Source organism: Morus notabilis, unplaced genomic scaffold (genome assembly GCF_000414095.1).
Source record: "Morus notabilis unplaced genomic scaffold, ASM41409v2 Scaffold845, whole genome shotgun sequence".
Lineage (NCBI taxonomy): Eukaryota > Viridiplantae > Streptophyta > Magnoliopsida > Rosales > Moraceae > Morus > Morus notabilis.
Genome location: NW_010362616.1, coordinates 85,768 through 93,873, shown reverse-complemented (window position 1 = coordinate 93,873; position 8,106 = coordinate 85,768). Strand labels below are relative to the sequence as shown.

At 32.1% G+C, this 8,106-nt stretch overlaps 1 long non-coding RNA gene across 1 annotated transcript in view; it reads right to left on the bottom strand.

Annotated features, from left to right (window-relative positions):
* The window catches only part of LOC112092385, a 1,891-nt gene extending 1,028 nt beyond the window's left edge, over window positions 1-863 (bottom strand). The window contains exons 1-2 of the long non-coding RNA XR_002902569.1: window positions 515-863; window positions 235-312 (exon numbers count right to left, since the gene is read on the bottom strand). This is a non-coding gene — a long non-coding RNA (uncharacterized LOC112092385). The remainder of the gene's footprint in view (window positions 1-234; window positions 313-514) is intronic.
* Window positions 864-8,106: the final 7,243 nt, after the last annotated feature.

Sequence of the window (8,106 nt, the reverse complement as noted above, 5' to 3'; positions counted from 1 at the left end):
TTACTAAAGAAGGAAAAACGCAGTCTTACGAGCAAGGAAAAAGCCTCTAATAATCGTACAACATAAGGCAAAAAACAAAGAAAGAGAAACATTATCAAAAGCCCATTTTGCATACTTCTAATGAACCCCAGAAAAAAAAAAGTTAGATGATTGAGAATAAAGCAAGACCTTTGATATGCTAAGAACTGAGAAGTGTGATAGAGAGAGAGAGAGAGAGAGAGAGAGAGAACTAACCAGAATGCCTTTTTAACAACAAACTGAAGAAGACGGCTGGTGAGTGCCTTCTCGGAGATCTCTCAAACTTGAGTAACTCTGAACTTTGGGAATATGGCGAAAAAAAAATACATAAGGATATAAAACATGAAAAAAAAAAAAAAAAAAAAAAAAAAAAAAAAAAAAAAAAAAAAAAAAAAAACCCACATATTGTAAACCAAAAATTTACTAAGAAAAAAGAACGTGACATCATAAATGTTAGGAACTTGACGTTGGACGAAGAGAGATAATATAACAATACCTTAACAAAGTTCATAACTTTATAATATAACAAAGTTTCTTCTGGTCATGTCTTATTTTTTGAGCTAGAAACAACGCAACAAAACTGAGAAAGGAATTGTCTTCACTGGCTTCCCTTTCACTTTTCTGGAGCTGCTGAGATTTTTTAGCTTCTCTTTCACTTTTCTGGAGCTGCTGAGATTTTTTAACACTACCGTTTTGGGAGTGAGAGAGAGAGAGAGAGAGAGAGATTCTAAAACATCAATGCAAGCAAAGGCTTCTTCACTGTTTGAGAAAACAAAATGAGGGAATTTCAACCATTAAACGAACTATTTTGTCACTATATTTTACTACTATAGTTTAGTAAAATATAAGTTTGGTCATTTTTCATATATTTTTCAAGCTATGTTCTTGGGACTACACATTACACATCAGTGATTATTTTCTCTTCTTTTTTTTTTTTTTTTTTTTTGCACTAACCCTTTTGAGATCTTTAAAAAAATTTCTCGGTGACTTAAAACAACCAGCCCTATGGTACGGCCAACTAACCGTCTCTTTTATATATCCCTTTGACCCTTTGTTCTTATATTTGCATTTTGCATCTACAAATCGAACCAAAACTAATTTTTCAGTCAAAAATAAAAAAAAATGTGTTTAGTTGGTGAATTCATGACATAATTTAAATCATAATTCGTAATTCGTTATAATTTTTTTTTTTTTTCCGTGAATTGAGAATGATTTTAAAACATCATTCTAAATCAACGTGAATGTTTTGAGCCTCGGAACTGGGAAGTGTGTCTTGTGCAGGAATGGGAACCACTGTCCCACGCACAGTTAAGGCGTGTGTCCGAGACTGCTTGGGTCAGAATATAAACTGGTCCACCTATTTGCTAGAGTTAAAAAATAAAAAAAAAAAGAAAGTTTGCTTATGAACATGTTCTTTGGTAGCAACTTGGTCTTCAAAAATGATAAAATAGGATAAGACCGTATTACTATTAATAGTGTCAGACATCATGAAATGAGATTCACACATGTACATGTCGAACCCATCCCGTTTAAGCTGTTGATTATGGACACCATTAATGCTTAAAGACGGTATTAACAGTGTCTGATATCATAACAAAATGCGATTCACACATGTATATGTCGGATGCACTATTGGTGTCTAATAGCATTGTTGCTTGATATTTCTTAATACCGTTTACCTTATGAGGTGAAAAGACGGTTCCAACCCTCAATCTTGAATGTGATCCAAGGAAGCGCGGAGGGCAATTCAGTCATTCAATTTTGTGAGAGTTTGAGAAGGTGGTTGAACTTGAAGACCAATAACCAAAACCATATCAGAATTAGATTAGTGGCACTAGGATTTGCATAGTTACATAATTTTTTGACTCAATATCATTATAGAAGTTATTTACTTAATGAACAATTGCTAATGCCATTGCCACCTAGAAGCAGTTGTATAGTCAAAACATGGATAAAATGTTTTATGATCTCGCAAAATTAGGCAGGATCTGTTTTGGGTTAACCAATGAATTTTCTTTTTGCTTGAGAACTGAAGCATCAACTGTAGCTTCATTGAAGTCATTGAAGGTGACAAAAAAATGTCAATAACTTGAAGAATATATTACGAAGCTTTTGGAAAGGTGTGGACCAAAGGAGGAGGAGGAGGACTTAGGTATGTCATGGTTTACAAATAGTAGAGCTTTAAATTTTGATTTGACTGATGTTATATAATATCATTGAAATCATATATGCACATACATAGGTAGATTTTGAGTACAATCTTATTTTAAGTGTATAGATATATAAATGTAGTGCAACAATTATAGTATTAATTGTTATACTTAAACAAATTAAGGGTCACGTTCATTTCACCAATTCGAGTTTTGCTACAGTAAAAAGCTCTTTGAAACAATCACATCTAATTTTTTTACTACAGTAAAAAATTCTCACATAAAGTCGCATCTCAATTCGAATTAAAAATTCAACCAACGAATTAAACGGGCCCTGAGTATTGCATGAATGTACTAACAATGTTTTAATGATGAATGAAAAATGTTATAAGCATCAGATTGATTCCAGTGTCTAACTAAAGACATTTCCTATAATGCAATATTAACTAAGTTGCAACCTCAGTTTTATTAAAATCCCATCATTTAAAGTGGATTAGGTTAATTGTTTTGGGAGAGTCCATATTGTTCATCAATTATTTTAAAAAGTACCAATTACTTTCAACTGTGCTTGATTTATTCCAATGAAGACTCTTGTCTTTTGCAATGATGTTGTATATTGTGGCCTACAACCAAAAAGAATAAAGAAAAAGTTCCCTCTTTTTTTTAAAATGCTAATGAAAAAGTTCCCTCCTTAGGCATGAGTTTTTTTTCCCCCCTTCTTATCCTTTACTTTTCATGAGATATAGTAAGCCAATGATTTGTTACACGTGTAAAAGGGAAAATGATGTGTTATGAAACATTTCACGAAAGACACATAAACTAAAGTTATAATTTAACTTGACAATAGTAAATCCTAATAAGATTATGATATCTTTTCATAAAGGTTACCTTTGTTCCATAGAGAATGATTCCCCCTAATTAGTTCAAAAAAAGGAGATAAATTTAATAAAATAAAAAACTAACCAAAACCCAAATGGGCAACCGTAATTTATAATAAAATTCCCTAGTTTAAACTTCAAAACAATTTATAATTTATACATAAATACATAGAGTATAAAGGAATTAGAACGAGTTTGGGGCCCGTTCGGTTTACTAATTCGAGTTTTTAATTCGAGTTGAGATGTAATGTTGTGTGAGAGCTTTTTACTGTAACAAAAAAGTTAGATGTGACTGTTTTTTAAAATTTTTTACTGTAACAAAACTCGAATCAACGAAATAAATGGATAAATTTTTATGGAGTGGGAATTGTCTTGACAAGGTTTGTCATTTAGTAAAAAAAGATGGGAGAATTAGTTGAAGAAAATTAATTGGACCTTAAAAAAACTTTTTTTTTTTTTTGCTTGAAAAAAAAAAAAGAAGTTAGTTGGGAAACAAAAGGAAGATGAGGACATGTGGGTGGTGTCTAGTCTATCCTCCAGATCTCCCAAAGTCCCAACCTCCAAAAATCACCTAAACTGAAATTCCACATCTGTGACTGACTGGTAGTTGTGTATTATGCTAATCATCACTTCATCACGTGCCCACGTGCTATTTCATATTTCATATTCCCATTTTCTTATTTTCCAATTTTTATTCAAAAATATAGGGTTTTTTTTTCCAACTCTATTATCCTTTTACTCATAACATTATACAAAGGTAACATAAGTATAATAGAACATTTATTTTATATAATAACTATAAAAATTATGTACATAAATAATTTATAAGATTTCAGATCAATTTCACGTCTTCAAGTCATTTGACAATAAAAAAAAATTATATATATATATATATATAATACACACCCGAGGTTTGATTACGGTCTTTGGTTATGGCATAACGTTTAATATTCCATTTTAACAGACTATTTCAAAACGTTTCCCAGAATAATCTAGTATACTTGTCATTGACGATGACAACTCGTCTCACAGAAATATAATAAATTTCAAAACAGTTTGTGTGCATTTAATAATTTTAAACACGATTAAAAATAATTAAAATTTAAGATTACATGAGAATTATAGTGGTTCATCTTTAATTTAGACGTCCTTATGGGGATGAGATAATTCATTATTTTTAGAAGAATTACACACTCTATTTACTCTCAATCAGACCCTGGGCTTTTTCAACCTACAGTTCCTTATTTATATTGTTGACCATTATCCCATGTGTCTTCCCTATTTAATTTCAAGATTATGCCCTCATCTTTTGGAATAATTTCCCGACAGATCAAGGTTACAATTAATTAGGACGCTTTTATTATTTAAATTTCGTATATTTGAATTACAAATAGCAAATTTTGGAGCAAATCTTGCATCTCTCTTGACTTGCATAGGCTCGACTTCATAAGCGCTCTCATAACCATATTCGCCTATAGCTGTTGGTGCGGTCGACTTTATATTGTCCTTTGTCTCTCCTCGAAGCGGTCGACCTTTTATGAATACCTCACCCTTAACTTACGGTCTACTTCTAAGAAAATTATCATCCAATGTGGCGGTCAATGCTAAACTGTCTTCGATTATTTAATACCCTCATTTAAAGTTCAGAATTTTACCATACAACACTTGTATCAAAAGCGGCTTGCATGCACGATGGCTCCAACGTCTCAAACAAATAATAATTCTTAATTGAGGTTATATATATATATATATATATATATATATTAGTTTACCAATCCATCCTAAAAGCTTAAGTTATTAGGAGATGAACCAATAATAGTTTAATACTTTAATATTCTCCCTCACATGTGGGCTGGACAATGAGTAATCGTATGGGTAAATTAATTAGAAAGCCCAACACATTAATATTTTAAGCCCGATATATATTAAAGACCCAACACATGATGACAATTTAAATGGAGATAAAGAGTGCAATTACGGGAGTTTAAACTCAAGACCTCCTACTCTGATACCATGTATATATAGTGCTGGAACTTTGGACGGGCCGCCCACGACCGCCGAAAAAATTTGACTTTTTGCCCGACCCCGAACCCGCCCGGCCCGATTTTTTTGGGCCGCCTGCCCGAGCCCAAGAAGGCCCATGGACGGGCCACGGGCATGTGTTTGGCTGCCCGAGCCTGCCTGAGTGGCCCGAAAAAAAATATTTTTTATATTTTTAAAATTTTTATAATATTGTATATATATATATATTATATAATATACTATTATTTAGTAATTGTATTTATCCAGAGTACCATCAGCCTTTGCACCAACAAAATAATGCAAGCATATAGTAATAGGAAAAGTAATGTGATTAAATAATTAAAGAGCAACAAACTAGCTAAAGTGCTGCACTTTAAAAATTTCTTGACGAATGGGCGCAATAAAATGTTTTATTGTTTCTCTATTCCTGTCTGTTGTTTCTTTGAAAATAAACATATTTATTTTTGCTTAAAAACTCGAAGGATGGTTTCAACAAGTACACATAACATGACAAGCAGAATTCATGAGCAAAAGAAAAAAAAAATCCAAAAGATACTATCAAAATGCACGAATAATAGTGTCTTCAGGTTATAGATTATTATTAGTCCACAACACTTTTACTTACAAAGAAACTGCTAAAGATTGATTACAAAAAGTTCCACGAGATACAAAAATTCCCGCAATACAAGTCTTCTTCAGCTCACCTCTTAAATCACAAGACATCCTGATCCAAACAAAGCACCCTAACTCTGACCTCCAATAAATTATTTATTTTACCATTTTTTCACTAAATGCAAATTATTAATAATATTAACAACAACAACATACGGAATTTCCCACTTTAAATAATATACAAAACAAGTCTTCTTCGGTTCACCTCTTAAAATCTCAAGACATCTTGATCAAAACTTTTGACCGCTAACAATAACAATCGCAAGACCTCATCATTAATCTGCATATGCAATATTTAACTAACAGTGAAGAGAAACCAAAACATATAACTAACAGTTGTATTTCAATATCATGTTTTGTTTATGCTAAAATACTTTACCACAAAAAAAAGGACAACCTACGCTTAGAGATGGATAGAAATAAACATGATGACTGTGGTTGAGAATCTTCAAATAGACTGTGACTTACTCATCATATTCAACTTGTCATATTGTGATAGTTTTAAGATATTGTGATAATTTTTAGAAAAATTGTGAGAGAGATTTGAGAGATTGAGAGAATTTGAGAGAGATTGAGAGAAATTGAGAGGGATTGAGAGAGTTTTAGTGAGAAAAATGTGTGGGGAATGGGGGGTATTTATAGAGAAATTTTTGAGTTAAAAATTTAATTTTTTTCCCCAAATTCGGATCCAACAGTCACTTTTTGTCTCGGCGGGTCGGGTTCAGGCGGGTTCGGCTGAAATTTGGGCAACGGTCAATTCGGGCAATTTTCGGGCTTCGGGTTCTGCCAATTTGGGCAATTTTCGGGCTTCAGGTTCGGGCAATTCGGGCCGGAGTGAAAAAATTCAAAAAAAATTCTGGCGGACGCTAGTTGACAGCTTTCCATCGGCGACGGGCTCCGACGACTCCGTCCATTTTCGGGCAGCCCGAGTCCAAATTTTTACTTGGACGGGCAGCCTTATAGGCCTGCCTGCCGAGCCCGAAAAATTTGGGCCTCGGGCAGGCCCACCGGCCCAAAGTTCTAGGACTATGTATGTATGTATAGACACACTAAGAATTAGTTTGGCTGTAAAGTAGGATGTCAACCAATTAGATCTTTTTCATGTGTAATCGTTTTGCATTCCTCCAACTCACATGAAAGAAATGAAGAAACAAAAAAGATTATACTAATTTGACATGAAGAAACAGACAAGATTTCCTTGATAATTTGGGATTAATTAGAGAATTTGGGATTAATTAGAGAACTTTTATTCCGGAAAACTAATAAGAACACGTGAGCAAAGGAATAGAAAAGAAGAACAGCTTGTCATGGATAGGATATTATAGGTGCACGATTATCAATGTAATTGCATTTAAGACGCATGCAGGCTCCACATGTCTGGCCAATGTTATCCAATCATTCTTAATAGGAATTTTCTTTCTTTTCTTTTTGCTTTATAAGTTATATACACACATAATTTTATATGTATATATGAGAAGCTACAGTAATAACTATAGCAGACTATCTCTAATATAAATATTAATTTTAATTATATATTTATTATAAAAAAAATAATATGATATTTTTTTTTATCGGCGTATGATATGATATCTTTAGTAGGATAGAAAAAAAGAAGAAAATAAAATGATAATTAGGTAGAGCATAATAATATAACTTGTTTAACTTTGATCTCATATTTTAACCTTGAAAATTTGAAGTGTTTTTTTTATTTTTTTTTTATTTTTGAAAATTTGAAGTTGGAAGTTAAGTCAACTAGTTGAAGTGTTTTCTGTTGGACAATTTCCTAGATATTATTGTAATCTAATAATTTAGGTCATCTTATACGTGGTTTATATTGGGAATAGTGTCCTAGAAACATGAGATGTAAAATGATATTTATTATTTATTTAATAAAAGAGTTTATTCATCATTTTATGTGCATATATTTATGAATATTTTATGAATATCAAATAAAATTCATTGATTATTTATGTAACCTTAAACATGGTATATAAGTGTTGTATACGAGAGGATAATGTTTAAGGATAATAATCAAAAGTAATTGTTCATAATGAATTTAATTAAAGTTCGGAATCTTTAATTAAAACATTATTAATACATGTCATTCCCATTTAGAATGGAACGGTGTTATCCGCACTGTTAATATGGCGAGATATTGAATGAGTGTATTTCGCATAATGAGATTATGTGGAACATGGACACAGGCACAATATGAATTTCTAATAATTTCCATTATGCATAGAAATTCTAATTGAGTTTACTGATGGTCATATATAGGATGATCTTAATCATGAGTTCTTAACAAACTCCTATTTATGGATTTACGTCTTTTGATTTACTCGGTACGGATTCCGAGACCCTGAATC